Here is a 16380-nt window from a genome sequence, read left to right as displayed (position 1 = left end):
TCTCTCGCTCGCTTAGCAAGCGACTGGCTGAAGACTCGCATAGCATATATTCGATCCCCAAATATTAGTCAAGATCATATTTGAATGAACTAGTGTTAATGATAAGATTACATATGCGGTTTTACAAGGTAGTTGGTTAAAATTATACTAATAATTACCTATGCACAAACGGAACATAAAGATCGTAATACTATAGGTGGTTTTTCATGCAGAGTTAGAATATATCTTTAATATTTTTCCCAGTATATGAAAATTCAGTTAGGTGACTAATACCCAGGCCAGTAAAATATATATATATTTAAGCTCATTGGAGTAAAATATACTCCTCATGATAAAGTAACGGCAATGGTACACTTCACCAAATGTTACTTGAACACCCTGAAAGATTTCTAAGTCAAAAAATGGTTAATTTGGGAACGTAGCCCTTGAGAATCAGCAGATAGTAGCCAACTTTACTACACGTTTCTCAACTAAGCGAGAAACTCTGTGGTGAAGTATTTAATTTATTGTTTATAAATTGAAGTCGAAACAATATTCGTCCAACATATTCAAAGAGAAAAAAAGTGAAATCTCAAGTATGCTACCTCTCTAAGGTGCACTACTTAGCTTAGTATACAACGGCTATAAAATCTTCAGGGTAATGGGATCAGAAAATATAATAGCCAAAGGATATGATTAAATGAGAGTCTATATTCTGAAAGTCGTGAGGATTATAAAGGTGATATATAAGAAGAGGTAAGTGGACGACTCCCGAACATTTATATTTTATTTATTTATTTTACCCTGTTTTCATGCTAATCTCCAAAGCGGAAAATATCCAAAAAAATACATTTTTATAGTGTGAAAGATAATTTTTTTAATGAAGGCCAAAACACCTCAATCTTAGTATTTTTTATAGTGTGAAAAATAGTAATTTTTTTTTAAAAACGCCCAAAATTACAATTTCTATAGTCTATAGGGCAAAATAAAAATGGCGTTTTGAAGCAAAATCACCAAATTTCAAGCAAGCATTTACAATTATCATATTTTTAAAAAGAAAATAGATGTGCACAGTACTTGCTGTACACTATAATGCAGTGAATGTGTGTGTGTATATATATATATTATTCAAAAGTGTATATGCAATGGAAAATGTAGATTCTAATAAGAAGTTATTCCCAGTGGCAGTATATATAATTATTTCTTCCAAATATGTATATTCTGAAATCATGTGGGTCTGAAAAATATACATGTCTGTAATTTTTAAAGAAAAGCAAAATGCTATATTTATAAAAATATATATGCACCTCAGGATGTGAAGCGTCTAAAAAAATTGTGCATAGTAAATGAAGGTAATTCTTTATAAATATATATATGTATTGAATTATAGCCAATTTGGAAAAGCAATAAAAAGTATTTCTCTTTGAAATAACAGAAGTTTAAGTGCCAGTAATATATCAAAACTACTTTGAAGAAGTTTTTCATAGTAACATAATCTTGTAACAATTTACAAGTCAAGAGAGTGCATCATTATCTCTTTAAAAATAACGAATTTAACCCATGAAGTCCCAGAGAACTTTTTTTGCTTGGATTTTAATTTATTTTCATATATATACTTCTGAAGATGGAATATGAGCTACCTAATCGAAATTTTTTGTTTGCCATGCGTTATTCCCTAGGGAGTAGGTGATCTCATATGAGATCACTGGGACTTCGGGGGTTAAAGTTAAACATGAGAAATAGAAAATGTAACACAATATATACATATTGACATTTTATTTTTATGCATAATATACAGTGTGTGGGTATGTGTGTGCGCACGTGTAGGGGTGTGTGCGTGCGTTCGTGCGTGTGTGTGAGTATGCGCGCTGTTACAAAAGGACAACTTAGATTAATTTTATTTTATGCATTTTAGAATTTTATTGTTTTTATTTTATTCAAATTAGTAGCACATGTATGGTATTAATAATTGGAATAGTAACAAAAGAATATTATAATGTTATTTTTCATACCTCATCTACCCAATATTTGATGTAATTTGAAGCCTTAAAATAATACAAGTCATACAATACAGTATATCTATGACAAAGTAAATTAACACATTAGATTCATTTTAGAAATAATATCAAAAAAACTTTCCAGCTTCACTGAAACGTCTACAACTTGGTATGATATGGCACATTGCATTCCACGCATAGGGTAACATTACACTTCATGCAATAAGTACGAGGTCGTCCAGAACAACCTTGCCTCTGGCATCGTCGTTGTTGATCTCTTCTCGTCAGCAAATGGTCCTTCTTGTCGAAGCGTATTTCTGCTAGAGAAACCAGCCTGGAAGTGACTCTTGATGACAGAGCTATTGGGCGGTGTTGCTTTATAAGAGCCAATGTCACTTGCCTGCGAAATTCCAAAAGCGAAATTTCTTTTTTTGTTTACCACTGCCATATCCAGAGCTCTAATCACGAGAGGCCAGTACCATTTTTTCCCTCGAACACTTACTGCATGTTTTGCACACAACCAGTCATGGAGGTCCAGCCCTCCCATTCCCTTGTTGTAACTCCGAATTAGTTTTGGCTGGCGCACAGAAATCCTTTGCTTCTCTTTCCTGGAATATCGAACTACATTACCAAGTGGTTCCACTGTATCAAAGTTTGTGGCAACAGTAACTGGACTGTTGTCATTCCACCTGACAACCAAAATGTCATTGTTCTTGTCGAAACGATAATCAAAATCCCCACATTTCATCTTCTTAATATCCTTAACATTTGTAATTGGGCACTTGTGCATCTGTTGCTCCCTAACTGTACCACTTGCTCGGAATCCGATTTATTTTAACTCAATCAGAAGTGGAAATGTTGTAAAGAAATTATAAAAATAGACTTCATACCCTTCTGGTTCATCAATGGTAGTAAGCAAGAGTGACTCCACAACACTTGGTCCAAGAGGAGTTTTATCATAATTGTCTCTTCGTCCTTGGTAAAGTTCAAAGTTATAGCAGTACCCATTTGAACCACATATTGCCCACAATTTGTATCCAAAACGCACAGGTTTTCCTTTTATAAATTGCTTCAGCGTGTTGTGCCCAAAATATTTTACAATAATTTCGTCTATGGACAATTTAGCTAGAAAGACACCGAACTGCATGAAATTTCGGTTCAGTATGTCTTGCAGGGGACGTATTTTAAAAGATTTGTCAACAGTTTTTTGATTTGTCAGTCTGTCATCATTTCTTTTATTTGTCTCTTCACTTAGTTTGCTGTTATCATTGAAGTCCACACCAATTTTCAATTTCTGAAAACGATTACGAGTCATGCTTTCCCTAATCAACGAAATGCCTAAGTCTTCTTTCTCACTCCAATAATGTTTCAAGTTTGGGAGCTTATGGTAGCCTGTAAATAACAAAATGCCAAAGAAGACCTTCATTTCTTCTACACTACACTCAAAACCGGTATCATTTTTAAACGTTGTTGCATATTTGACAGTCTCACGTACGATATGATCAAACAAATCAGGAGAAAAAAAAAGTTCAAACATTTCTACAGGAGACAAATTCTTACACTGAGATACTAATGCAGCCTCCTTCTGTGATGCAATATCAGATTTACGTGGCAAATCATTATAATTGGGGCTGCACTTCCTCCACTTCGCACAGGTTAGGGTGTCAACGCATTTCCTCTTCTTCACTTGCACTGCGTCATTTTCAACAGTTGAGCCATCTAGGTATAATGATTGAACTGGATCCCCTAAAACTGCATTAGAACCATCTTCATTGACTTCCTCTTCTTCATTGCACGTACCAGCATGATATCTGTTAACAGAATGGGTATAACACACTTCTAGTGGCCCTGGCACTTCACTGACATTAGCTGCACCAATCTCATCATCGTCACCTTCATCTTCATCAGTAAGACAATCTACTTTGTCCGGCGGAAGAACGACAACTTCGGTATCACTAACTGATTCGTTTTCACTAAGATCACTTAGGATAGCCCTTATTTCGTCAATTGTACATGCTTGTATGTGCGAAAAACACGACATTGTTCTTCGAACAATCACCAACAATAAATGCAACAATGTACATAAACGCAGCAGTACGTGTTGCTAATCGTTCGACGAAAACAACTGCGGAGTATGATAAACCAAACATCATTGTTGCCAGTTCTGAAATGTCGAAGTCCCAGTGATCTCATATGAGATCACCGTTTTCTTGGCGTGGAAATATCTAGAATGTTTTTAATATAGAATGACCAAAATTGCTTTATATATACTTCAAACTACTGATGATAAAATAAAAGCAGAAATACGTCAGTATACCACATTAACAATGAATAACAAAAATTCTCGGTAACCCTTCTGTGAAACTTAATAGAATGAATTTTTTGAACACTAAAAATCATTGTCTTAGTAGAAACTAGTAAATTATATTTACATTATACATAATTCATGTACCTTTGAAAATGATATGAAAGAGCATTTATAAAAAATTATTGTAAAATATTTACTAAAATGTCAGTTTTGTTAGGTGATCCCATATGAGATCACTGGGACCTGATGGGTTAAGATTATGAAAATATTTACAAATTAAATACTACTGGCACGAAAACTCTACTAAAAAAATCACATATTAAAAGTTATTTAACTATTAACTTTATGCTTTGCTGATAATGCAAAGTCATTTGCTTTTGACGAAAGCCAAAGTTCCACTCCATCTGATGGAGGGATCTAAGTGCTGAACCCTCGGACAGCAGCTATCCCTATATAATGTTTTAAGATGCAATATTAGCATTGGCAAGCTTATAGCTTAAAACTACTTACATAAAAATGGGTTAAACGAGGAACCATATGTGTTTGTTTATATATTCACAGCCCCATGAAATGACAGAATTTAACTGTGTTCCTTTTGGCTGCTGTTGCCCGAATTAAAGAAAGGGACTTTCCCAGCAAAGTGGTGACGAACTTTTCTGATGTTCAATGTTCTTGGATTACTGAGAAACAGTTAACAGACAGTTAACAGAATGTTAACAGAATTGAACTTTCTAGAATGTCTAGGTCAAAATAACAATGTCTAAAATCAATACTTTTTACATGAAAAGTCACTATTCATGTACGGGATAGACATGAGGAGGAAATATACCTGCATCATTCTATAGCATGTGTAGATCAGATAAGAGAATACAACGAAACACAGAATTGTTGTCGGATCAGATAAGAGTATTTCCAAACATGTAAAGGGTTATTATTCATTCATCTATCCGACAAGAAACGGAGAAATATATGTTAGAATGATTCAATACTTCGATTTTTGTTTTTCCCATCCGAAATTTAACTGCGAACTATTTAAATACAAAAATCTCGAGAACGAATTATCATAGAAAGATAGGGTTTTTGCATCTATTTCATCTTGAAATTCTCTTCCATTGGACACTTGACTCGACATAGGTCATTATAAAAGAAGATAAAACTTTTATTTTATATCTCAAGAATGAATATAGCGTCTTTGCCTTGTAATCAGGGAGTGCCGGGTTTGATACCTGGTTGGGTACAAGTGGTTTGGATCTCATTTTAAACTGTAGGACTTGTCTCGGTTAGCCTTTCTGTGTAAAAAGTGGACTTAAAACACCAAATGAACCAACCAACCAATCAAGAGTTAATACAAATGTAACAATACAAGCATTCTTGAATTACATGACCATTTTATTTCATTTGAAATTCCCTCACTGGAATATATTAAATCCGAAATGCAAACAGACCAATCACATGCAGCCATAACAAAGTTTAATAAAAACTACAAACATTAGAAGACTTTATTAATAATTTTCCTTCATCTAAAGAATTAAATGCCATCGCTCTCAGATTAGAGAGTTTCGAAGATTTTGGAAAGATACAGGCTACTATAGCTCATATTGAAGACACTTTGACAACTGTGAGAAACGAATTGACTATTGTACAGGAAACTCTGGAATTCAACCTGCCCAGCATAACAGAATGTTTAAATGTAAATCAACACCAGATCACAGAGTTAGAAAACCTGAGTACCGAATCTCAATTATCCCATTTTCGCCATCTCATAGACGACATACAGAACAAATTGCAAAAATTACTACAGACTACCAAGACCCAATATAACATACAACAACTGAAATAAGTTTTGGGAAATGTTGCAATTTCTACGGAGTTAGATACTGTCAAGCAAGGTTTGACCACACTTCAAAATACCGTAGCAAATTTACCCACTTCCCAGGAGACAAGATCTGTAAAAAGAGCTGTAAATCGAATACTCAGGTCAGAGGATATCAAGAACATTCAAGCGGAAATTTCCATAATTCAAGACACCAATGCTACTTTGCCTACCAACCAGGTATTCTTTGTAGAAATCAAATGACAGGTATTTGATCTTACAAACCACAGTACTAAATTGAAACTTGTAGAAAGTTTACAGTAGATTACTTCCAACATTAGGAACAAATAGCCACTCTGGAAACAAGTCAAGAATCTGCTTTATCAAGTTTTTCCTCTGAACTTTATAACCTCAAAGAAGAATTTAAACACTTAAATGTTGATGTAAAAATCAAGCCCAAGTACGATGAAGTCGTCCGTACAATCAACAGAAAATGAATTAGGAGAAAGAAGATTGTCTCGACGAAAAATGAGTTGGAAATGCTGCGAAGTATTTGTGATAAGACGCTTGAAGAGCCTCAAGGAAAGTTTTCTGGACGCACAACTTCAGGACCGAAAGTCATGTCGATTGGCAACTTTCGGGAGCATGTTGTCTGTCTACCTCTACACAGTTCTCCCCAAATGCCTGTTTGATAATGATCTGGTGTTCACTTTTTTGTCAACGTAGTTCTGACAATGAAGTAATGTTACAAGTATTTTTCTTATTTTGCTTATTTTACCATGACACATTTATAATTTGTCGCAACTATGAGGATGGATGATAATTACATTAAATTCATAAGGGAAAACTGCAGAGATAGAACTCCATGCCGAGATCAGGCCTCGAACTCGGAAGCAAGAGCGGGGAAGTTTAGTCACATCGTTCTAACTCTCGGCCACGAGTTAGCTTATAATTATTTGTAATTGCTAATAAGTGTTTCATCGTATATTCATACCTAATATATGTTTCTGGACACTTAATTTATGAGTGGTATTAGATCCAAAATGTGTTCGTCGAGGGGAATCCGGTATTTATTTGACGAGGCGTTTGAGGAGGCACATCTCGTTCATATCCGAGAAACAATTAGAGTAAAGATTGACATGTGTGAACGTTTGAGAAATGTATGAATGACGGGGATACTACCGAATAGGTGTATTCCTTTTCTTTTAAAAAAAAAATACCGGTCTGGTTATTGTTTTCTTGTTTGCTTTTATCATATCATGACTCATCCTCATCGTCGTGACTCTTTAACCAGATGTGTTCACCTTCGTGAGGGCAGACCTCACCCTCCGGAAGACTTGTGAGGGTGAGGGCGGTGGAGGGTGAGGGCTACTGCGATCTCGGAGGGTGAGGGACTTTGATTCCAAATGAACACCTCTGGTTAAAACACGTATAGTATCCGCATATTCTGCAAAAATGCAACTTGCGATCAGTAACTAACTGTCACAAATTTTGACTATGTAAGTAATTTTTTGAATCCACGTTTTGCATAGAAATCGGGACTTGACATACGTTATAAAGTGAGATCCGAATCACTATGTGCTTCCACCGGGTGTGGAACCCCGGACCGAAAGAAGTAAATAAAAAAAACATGGCTCAACAGCCCGAGAAGGGCCTTGGCCTATCTCCCGGCTGCCAGTTTCCCTCCCACAATGAAATAAGTAAATAGATGAATAAACAGTTCAAAATTTAAATTATATACACAAGTATTGCTTTCAGTTATCTTCACATGCTCTAGAGCAAATTATGGATCTGCGTCACAGGGAAGATTCACGAAGACCCACACTCATTTCATGTGCAATGATCGAAATGGAAATTTCTGTGAGGTGGATGCTGGATCGATCCTTGAAAATAGGTCGGGGAGCGGATGTTTAGTGTATTGTTTCGCATAATTTGTAGGTAATTACAAGAGATCTGAAATACAAAAGTAAGTTAGTAAGTAATCTTCATAGGTATGAAATACAAATCTATCATATTCAAATTCTACGATATCACGTGTATCATCAGAAAACCAAACATACCAAATTTTGGAAAATAGGAGCTAGTAAGTGAAATATATTTTAAGTTGACGTTTTATATTTGATAGAAATTCTATTAAAATGTCAAACCTGAAGCCCATAGTCAAGTTGTATGATGAAAGGATAGAGGATAAAATTCAATGAAACTTAGTATATGCTCACAAACAAGAATGTCGACTGAGTGACCTAGAGCAACGCAAAGCAAAGAAAGCACTCGATAATTGGAAGAAACAATGAGTTACAAGGGCGAAAAAATGTATTTGCTTTTGCAAACTCGACTTTAGTTTGCCTGTTCCAAACTAAAATGTCATATTTTCAGAGCATTGTGTCACATGCTAAATTATTGCAGTCTTGTAAAAATCAGAGTTCAAAATGTTTCAAAGAAAACAAATATATTGTCTCTAGGGAAAACAGAAAGAAAGAAAGGACACACTCATTCAAACAAACAAAAAGTAAACTTGATTTTCAATGTTTCAAGTTGACGAGTGTTCAGTAATGAGTCCACCAGCCATTGTTGTCGATTACCTCACGTAACCTTCTGGCCATAGATTCAACAAGTCTATGACAAATATGTGGCCTGTTCTGTATAGTGCTCCATACGCTATACACATGGCCACGTAATTGTTCTCTTGTTCTTTTATAGCCTGGTTCCCATTCTCTCACCATAATGGACCATATATTTTCAATTGGACTGAGGTCTGGTGATTTTGCTGGCCATTCGAATGGCTGAATGTCAGGCTTATGTGCAAGCCATTGCTTCGTTCTTTTGGACGTATGGATACTTCAATTATCAAGAACGAAGTTGATGACGGGCATTTCTTCCCAAGGATAAATAACGCGAACTGTCGCTAGCATATGTTCTTCAAGCACTTTAATATGTTCTCCGGAATCCATCCTCGGGGATATTTCTACGATATATACTGCACAAGCTGCACTGATCCATGCCCGAAATGCCACTGAAATTCTTCCACTTCTTCGATTGCTACGAATATATCTCGGATCATAACGAGTTCTGTCCGGTCGCCACAAATTAATTTGGCCATCTTCATCCGAACAAAACACTTTCTCGTCAGTCCAAATTACTGTTTCCCAAAAGTAATTTCTCATGGGTAGATATTGTAAAGCGAAACCAAGACGAGCATTTACGTGTTGCGCTGTGAGTTGCACTTTCTTCGCTGGTGTTCTGTGCCGTATTCCCGCAGCTTGTAGACGCCTTCGTATTGTATCACTTGAACATTGCAGTTGTAAATATCTGGTAACAATACTGGCTGGAGAAAATGGATGATTTGCAATGTGTTCCACAATAGCAGCATCTTGCTCTCCCGATGTCACTCTGCGGCACCCTGTTTTCCTTCTTGCTTTCAGGCCCTCTTCTCCTTCATGTTGAAAACGATCTATCCAATGACGAATCCGAGTCACCGAAGTGGCTCAAGAATATTCATCTGCCGGAGATTTCTCTTTCTTTTCAGCCTGCTTTTTATAACGAACTCGATTTGCAATAGCGCTAGTTCACAATTTTCTAATAAATAAATTGTAATAACATTACAGTCTGCTTGTTCGAAACGAGGCAGCAAACAAATCATGCTTACATTGTTCGTTCGTGGATTTCCTCTATCTCACGTGTTCCTTGCAATTGTTGATATTGCATGATACACGAAACACTCCGTGGTGATGTGGGAATCACAGCTCGCTACGGCGCCAGGTGTCTCGGGTTTAAATCCTGGTCTAGACATTGGTGTCATTTGTTATTTCATCATATCATCCTCATCTTCGCGATTAGCCAAAGGTGGCAGAAAAGCGAATTAAAATAAACCAAATCAATCAATCAATTATGGAGATATTTTAGAATGAGTAATCTTGAATTTCAGTCTGCCCATTATTTGTCTTGGTCAGTTTATACACGTAAATACTGTCAATGCTTCTTACAACATCGCAAGTAACATTAATGTTTTGGATTTTGCTCAGGGAAGACTACCAAGATGTTGTTTTCAAGTCGTCTCCCTTAACGAGGAACGCTAGTGGCAACCTTGCCACGCACCCCTGGTAGATATGTCAGAGCAAGCGTTTGCTGTGTTGGGTTGCATACGTACAGGATAGATTTTAAGCGCTTATAGCGCAGAAACTAAGGGATTTCGAGGTAAACTTTATAGGTGAAAGTTACTTGTTTTTGTGATATCTACCAGCACCCAAGCGTTGTTGAAAGAGTTTTAGAACATTCAGAAACAACACAAATGCACAGACCGGTATTCGAACCTAGGATCCCTGACGTAAAATCATCTAGTGTTTCCACTCAGTCAATTTTCACATAAAAACTTACACTTACACACCTCTTTCTTATATGTGTTTTGTTTTACCTGCTACACTTCTCTTATGGTGAATTCAAACCCCCATTTCAGGTTTATCTCATGTTTATAGCTAATGCTTTGTACTGAATGATAATCCTATTACGCCATGTGAATCTTACTCCAACAAGAACCCTGTTATAGGATGGAAACGTTGCGTGTGTAATGTTGTTAAAAGTCTGCTTTGGTTAGCTTTTTTAGTGTATTGAATGAATATTGCATTTCCATTTCGTGTTGAAGCATATTTTCGTCACCTAGATTTTTCATTTAAAATATGTAGGTCCAGTATATATTAATCATTGTGAATTCGAGTCAATTAAAACATTTTGCGTTGTTGCGAGATTATCTATGAGGCATAATGAATAAGTAGAGAAAATGCAACTTGTATATCAAAATTGCTATATCCAACTGATCTCCGAAAGTATTGTTTAGCACGTCACATTTCAAGTATAGTCTATGATTGTATCTAGTATATGAACGAGATGTGTCCCTTCTCAAACAATACGTGGCTTGTCCCCACCAAACGAAGTGTGTCACTTATAAATTATTAGTCATGAACAGAACAAAATACTCCTGAGTAATTACAAATGTTATACTCCAGTTCATGGCCGGGAGTTATTGACGGTTTCCCCACCTTATCTGCTTTAGGTTCCGGGTTCGAGTCCTGGTCTGGCAGTCTCTTTTTTAAGTGTCTCTTCATCAATTTAATCTCATTATCATCATTCTTCATAGTTTCGATTAATTGTAAAGGTTACGTAAAAGCAAAGCAAAATAAGAACAAATACAAATAATTAAAAATGACTACAACGCCAGAACTACATTTGAAAAATAAAATGCGAGCAGAAGGTTCATCATCTTCAAACAGGCATTGGCGAGAATTGAGTAGACAGACAGCATGCTCCCGAAAGTTGCCAATCCACGTGTGGCATGACTTTCGATACTGGACTTGAGTTGTGCTTTTCAGGAAAGTTTTCTCGACGCTCCTCGTGCGTTCTATCAAGATTGCCTAGGTGTTCGCAGCATTGGGAACTCATTTTTCGTCGAGAAAATATTTTTTCTCCTAATTCATATGCTGTTGATTGTACCATTAACGAGTATCAAGAGTCAGTAATAAGCAGATTAGAAGATCTTGAATTACGTAAATTTTTTTATTGTTAGATAGTTAGAGTGTACCAAATGTACGAGGGCACTGGACTTATGTTCATTCAGGAAATGTTTACATCATGTACTCTTACAGTAAGTCTCATGATTTGTTCCTTCATGGCGAAATTAAATTTTTACAATTTGTCTATGTGAAGAAAGGAAAACATGTGGAAATCCCAAATTTCACCATACAGAAAAAATATGGCGTCTAGATAGAACTACTGATACCTGTTGCATATTGGGACGAATCTGGAAAGAAATATAAAATACATGAGGATCAAGAATTATCTGTTTTCCCTGTGCAAGCTAATGACCAACTATTATTTTAAGTGATACAATTATACACCGAGTATAACCATTTTATGATATATTTTCTTTTCAAACTAAATGTCAAGACCAGACGTAGTGAATGAATTACACAAACCAGCCCGTCGCAACTACAAACGATTAAGCGTAGTAACGAAATTTGTGAATGATTTTTTTTTCAAGCAGATCTGATTGAGATGGCTACATGGATATTTGGATAAGATAAATCATGGTTACAAATATATGCTTACAGTTATTGATACATTTAGCAAATATGCATGGGCTGTCCCCTAGTGAGGGAAGGAAACCAAAATATTTACAGACAGACAGAGGGAAAGAATTTTACAAATCTACAATTGCTAAGTTAATGCAACAACATAATATTACACATTATTCTACAAACAGTGATCTGAAAGCTAGTATATTGGAACGATTCAACAGGACATTAAAAATCGCATGTGGAGACAATTTACAGGGAAATTATAAGTGGGTGCAAATTTTACCCGAGCTAGTTCATAATTACAATAATACAGGACACAGTACTATTCACATGAAACCTGCTGAGCTAACCAAGTCTGATGATGTTATCTATCCAAAATCCATAGCTTTGAGAGCATTCCACAGTATGTATCTAATTCCGAATGTAACTAAGTAAAACAATACTATATTAGTAGGTAATGAAAAATTATTATTCCTCACGGACAGCTTTAAATATGAACTTCCAAACACTGTCTTGCTATCTCAAAATTCTGTAACACACAGAGTGAAGATTGTGTGTACCAATAAAACAGTGAACATATCTACCGGTAGAATTACAAGTTTTTTTAAAAAATTATAGAGGCACAAAACATAGAGAATTGTATATGCATGACATCTGAAAAGATTTCAGGTCTCCATCACTTATAGTTTCTGAGATAATCAAATTAAAAAAATTATAGATTTTTTCAAAAACATGTATAACAGCCAGGAGAGTTCAAATCTCAAACCCCCGTGCTTGTTACATGCATCATTTTTGAGTTATTCAAGCATATAGGTAGAATTACAAGTTTTTTGAAAAAATTATAGAGGCACAAAACATAGAGAATTGTATATGCATGACATCTGAAAAGATTCCAGGTCTCCATCACTTATAGTTTCTGAGATAATCAAATTTTAAAAAAATATCGATTTTTTCAAAAACATGTATAACAGCCAGGAGAGTTCAAATCTCAAACCCCCGTGCTTGTTACATGCATCATTTTTGAGTTATTCAAGCACATAGCAATTGCATGCACCACATGGCATATGAAAACATTACAGGTCCACATCACTTATAGTTTCTGAGATAATCAGAATTCAACAAATTTTGAGTAAGTTATTCTGTATCCTATGCTGGATCACCCCCAGAAATACAAGTGGCACAGAATCAAAATTAGTGATATTACACAGAAGAAGGCAAACATAGCCTTCAAAACTGTAGGCCCGCACTGAGAATATCCTAACATTGCAAGATTTATTAGATCTGAATCCCTTGTTGAGGATTTCAAAATTAGATTCTCAACACTGTCAGAGCATGATGTGTTTGCCATCATCACTGAGACAGAGTTTCACTGGGCACTTGACAGCACACACAATTTAAAATATCTGAACTTGAGATGCATTACAGATTTTGAGTGCCACAAGTATAACACATGTAGGAGAATTGTAGGGTATTTTGTTGTTTTTTATTATTGCATTAATTTTACCTATTATGGCTACTGGTTCACAAATTGTACAAAACCCAAGGGATTCTATGATTTTCAGATGCTTCCCAATCAGAGCTCAAATTGGAAACATTATAGATTGCTGCAGATGGAGCTGTTCAGGTTCCATAGGTCAGAATTTGTTACCACAGACAGTGGGATGTTGTATAGTGGTGCAGATTTTAATCATCACCTGCTGCCTTTTATTCATACAACTCTCAAATGTTGAACATGAATGAGATAATCATGTATCTTCTTCAGCAAAAATTTAAAAATTGCAGCATTGGGTGCTTTGATAGGGTAATTAAATCATGGAATGTTTTCACAGAGTTTAAGTGCGGGAAGCCACTAAGCTGTATGCCTCTGCTGTTGAGATAGATTCAAGCCTAACATGTAATATTGTTTGAAGGTTGACAAGATGCAAACATTTTTTGAAAGAAGGGGGATTGCAAGATACATCAAATCTAAATTTCTTGTCTCTGAGTTCAAGCTGAGGATCTCAAACCTGTCAGAATGTGACCTGATGTCTGTTGGGAAAGAGACTGAGTTTCAGTGGGTGTTGGATAGTGATCACAGCTTTGGATATCTGAGTTTGAAAAGCATCAGTCACTTTGAATTGGTGTATTTTACAGGAAGAAGAATTGTTGGGCACTTTGTGAATTTTTATTATTCTGATGATTCCTATTATCCAGGATATGGCTGGTGGTCTACAAGCATTGAACCTTGCAAAATTTACAATTTCTTCATGCACACCTTTCAGAGTTTGAACTGGGTACAATACAAGTATCTAGAAACTATGGTGCCATTGCCATTTATTATTACTGAATTTGCAACAACAGAGAGTGGGTTGCTCTATAAGGGTGAGGATTTTATCTATTCATATGACCATGGCAGGTCTCACAATTGTAATATAAATGAAGTTATTTTATATTTTCTGAAACAAAAGTTTAGAAATTGTAGCTTTGATTGTCTTAGGGATGTTGTGCAGTCCCAATATATGTATACACCGTGTATGTGTGGCAGCAGTGTTCCTGTATAATTTACAGACTTATTTTGACAGAAGAAACATCAAATCTCAACATGTGATGTACAGGGGCTTTTGACCATGATCTATTATTTTATGTGGCAGAAATTTGATGTACTCTGCTTGATAGGAAGCTGTGGCAAGCAACTGTACTCACTTTGAAACTGCAATAGGATACATGTCATAGTATGATTTTTGCTGGGTATTTTCTTGTTTTATTGACAAGAGATGTGTTGTTTGCAGGTTATAATTCAAGATGTTAACATTTTTTGAAAGAAGGGGGATTGCAAGATACATCAAATCCAAATCTCTTCTTTCTGAATTTATACTGAGGTTCTCAAACCTGTCAGAATATGACCTGATGTCTGTTGGGAATGAGACTGAGTTTCAGTGGGTGCTGTACAGTGAGCACAGCTTTGGGTACCTGTGTTTGAAAAGCATCAGCCACTTTGAGTGTGATATGTATTTTACAGGAAGAAGAATTGTTGGGTACTTTGTGAATTTCTATTATTCTGATGATTCTTATTGTCCCGGCTATGGCTGGTGGTTTACAAGCATTGCACCTTGTAAAATTTACAATTTCTTCACGTACACAATGCAGAGTTTGAACTGGGTGCACTACAAGTATCATGAAACTATGTTTGAATTGCCATTCCTTGACACTAAATATGCAACAACAGAGAATGGACTGCTGTATAGGGGTGAAGATTTTATATATTCATGGTACTATGGTAGGGATCACAAGCATAGTATAAATGAAGATATTTTATATTTTCTGAAACAAAAGTTTAGAAATTGCAGCCTTGACTGTCTTAGGAAGGTTGTGAGGTCCCAATACATGTATACAAAGTGTATGTGTGGCAAGCAATTGAGCAGGATTCCTCTATAATTTCAAGATGCAAACTTATTTTGACAGGAGAAACATTTCAAGATTCATCAGATCAAAGTCTGTTGTTGAGGATTTCAGGATTAGGTTTCATGGGGTGACAGAATATGACTTGTTTGCAATTGTTAATGAAACAGAGTTGCAATGGGCGTTGAACAGTGACAGGGGTTTCAGATATCTGGGATTGAGAAATATTACAATATTTGAAGATTATGTTTACAATGATTGCAGGAGAATTGTTGGATTTTTTGTTAGCTTCAATGTGTGTGTTAGAAAGCAGTGGTACTCAAGCTACTGCATAAATAATGGAATTGTTCACCCTGTTTACATGCACAATTTCCAGATCACAGATAAAAATTATTACAAGCAACTGAACTTTGTCTGGAACATGTGCTGTACAGGGGCTCTGATTTCCACACCTCAAGTCTATTTGATTTTGAGAGGGATCTCTTGAATATGAATGAGATGTTAATGTATTTCATGTGGCATAAATTTAGGGACTGTGATGTGCATTGCTTGATAGAAATTTTAAATTATGGCCTGTTTGATAGAAAATGCAAATGTGGCAAGCAACTGTGCTCACTTGAACTGTAATAAAATCCATAACACAGTATTATTTGCATAGGTATTAGGCAAGTTTTACATGATTCTGATGAGAGCTATGTTGTTTGCAGGTTATAATTCAAGATGCAAACATTTTTTGAAAGAAGGGGAATTTCAAGACACATCAAATCTAAACCTCTTGTTTCTGAATTTAATCTGAGGTTCTCAAAACTGTCAGAATTTGACCTGATGTCTGTTGAG

Source organism: Lepisma saccharinum, chromosome 19, assembly GCF_977018435.1.
Source record: "Lepisma saccharinum chromosome 19, izLepSacc3.1, whole genome shotgun sequence".
NCBI classification, from domain to species: Eukaryota; Metazoa; Arthropoda; class Insecta; order Zygentoma; family Lepismatidae; genus Lepisma; species Lepisma saccharinum.
The sequence above is the reverse complement of the archived record's forward strand: the minus strand, read 5'-3'. Positions refer to the sequence as shown.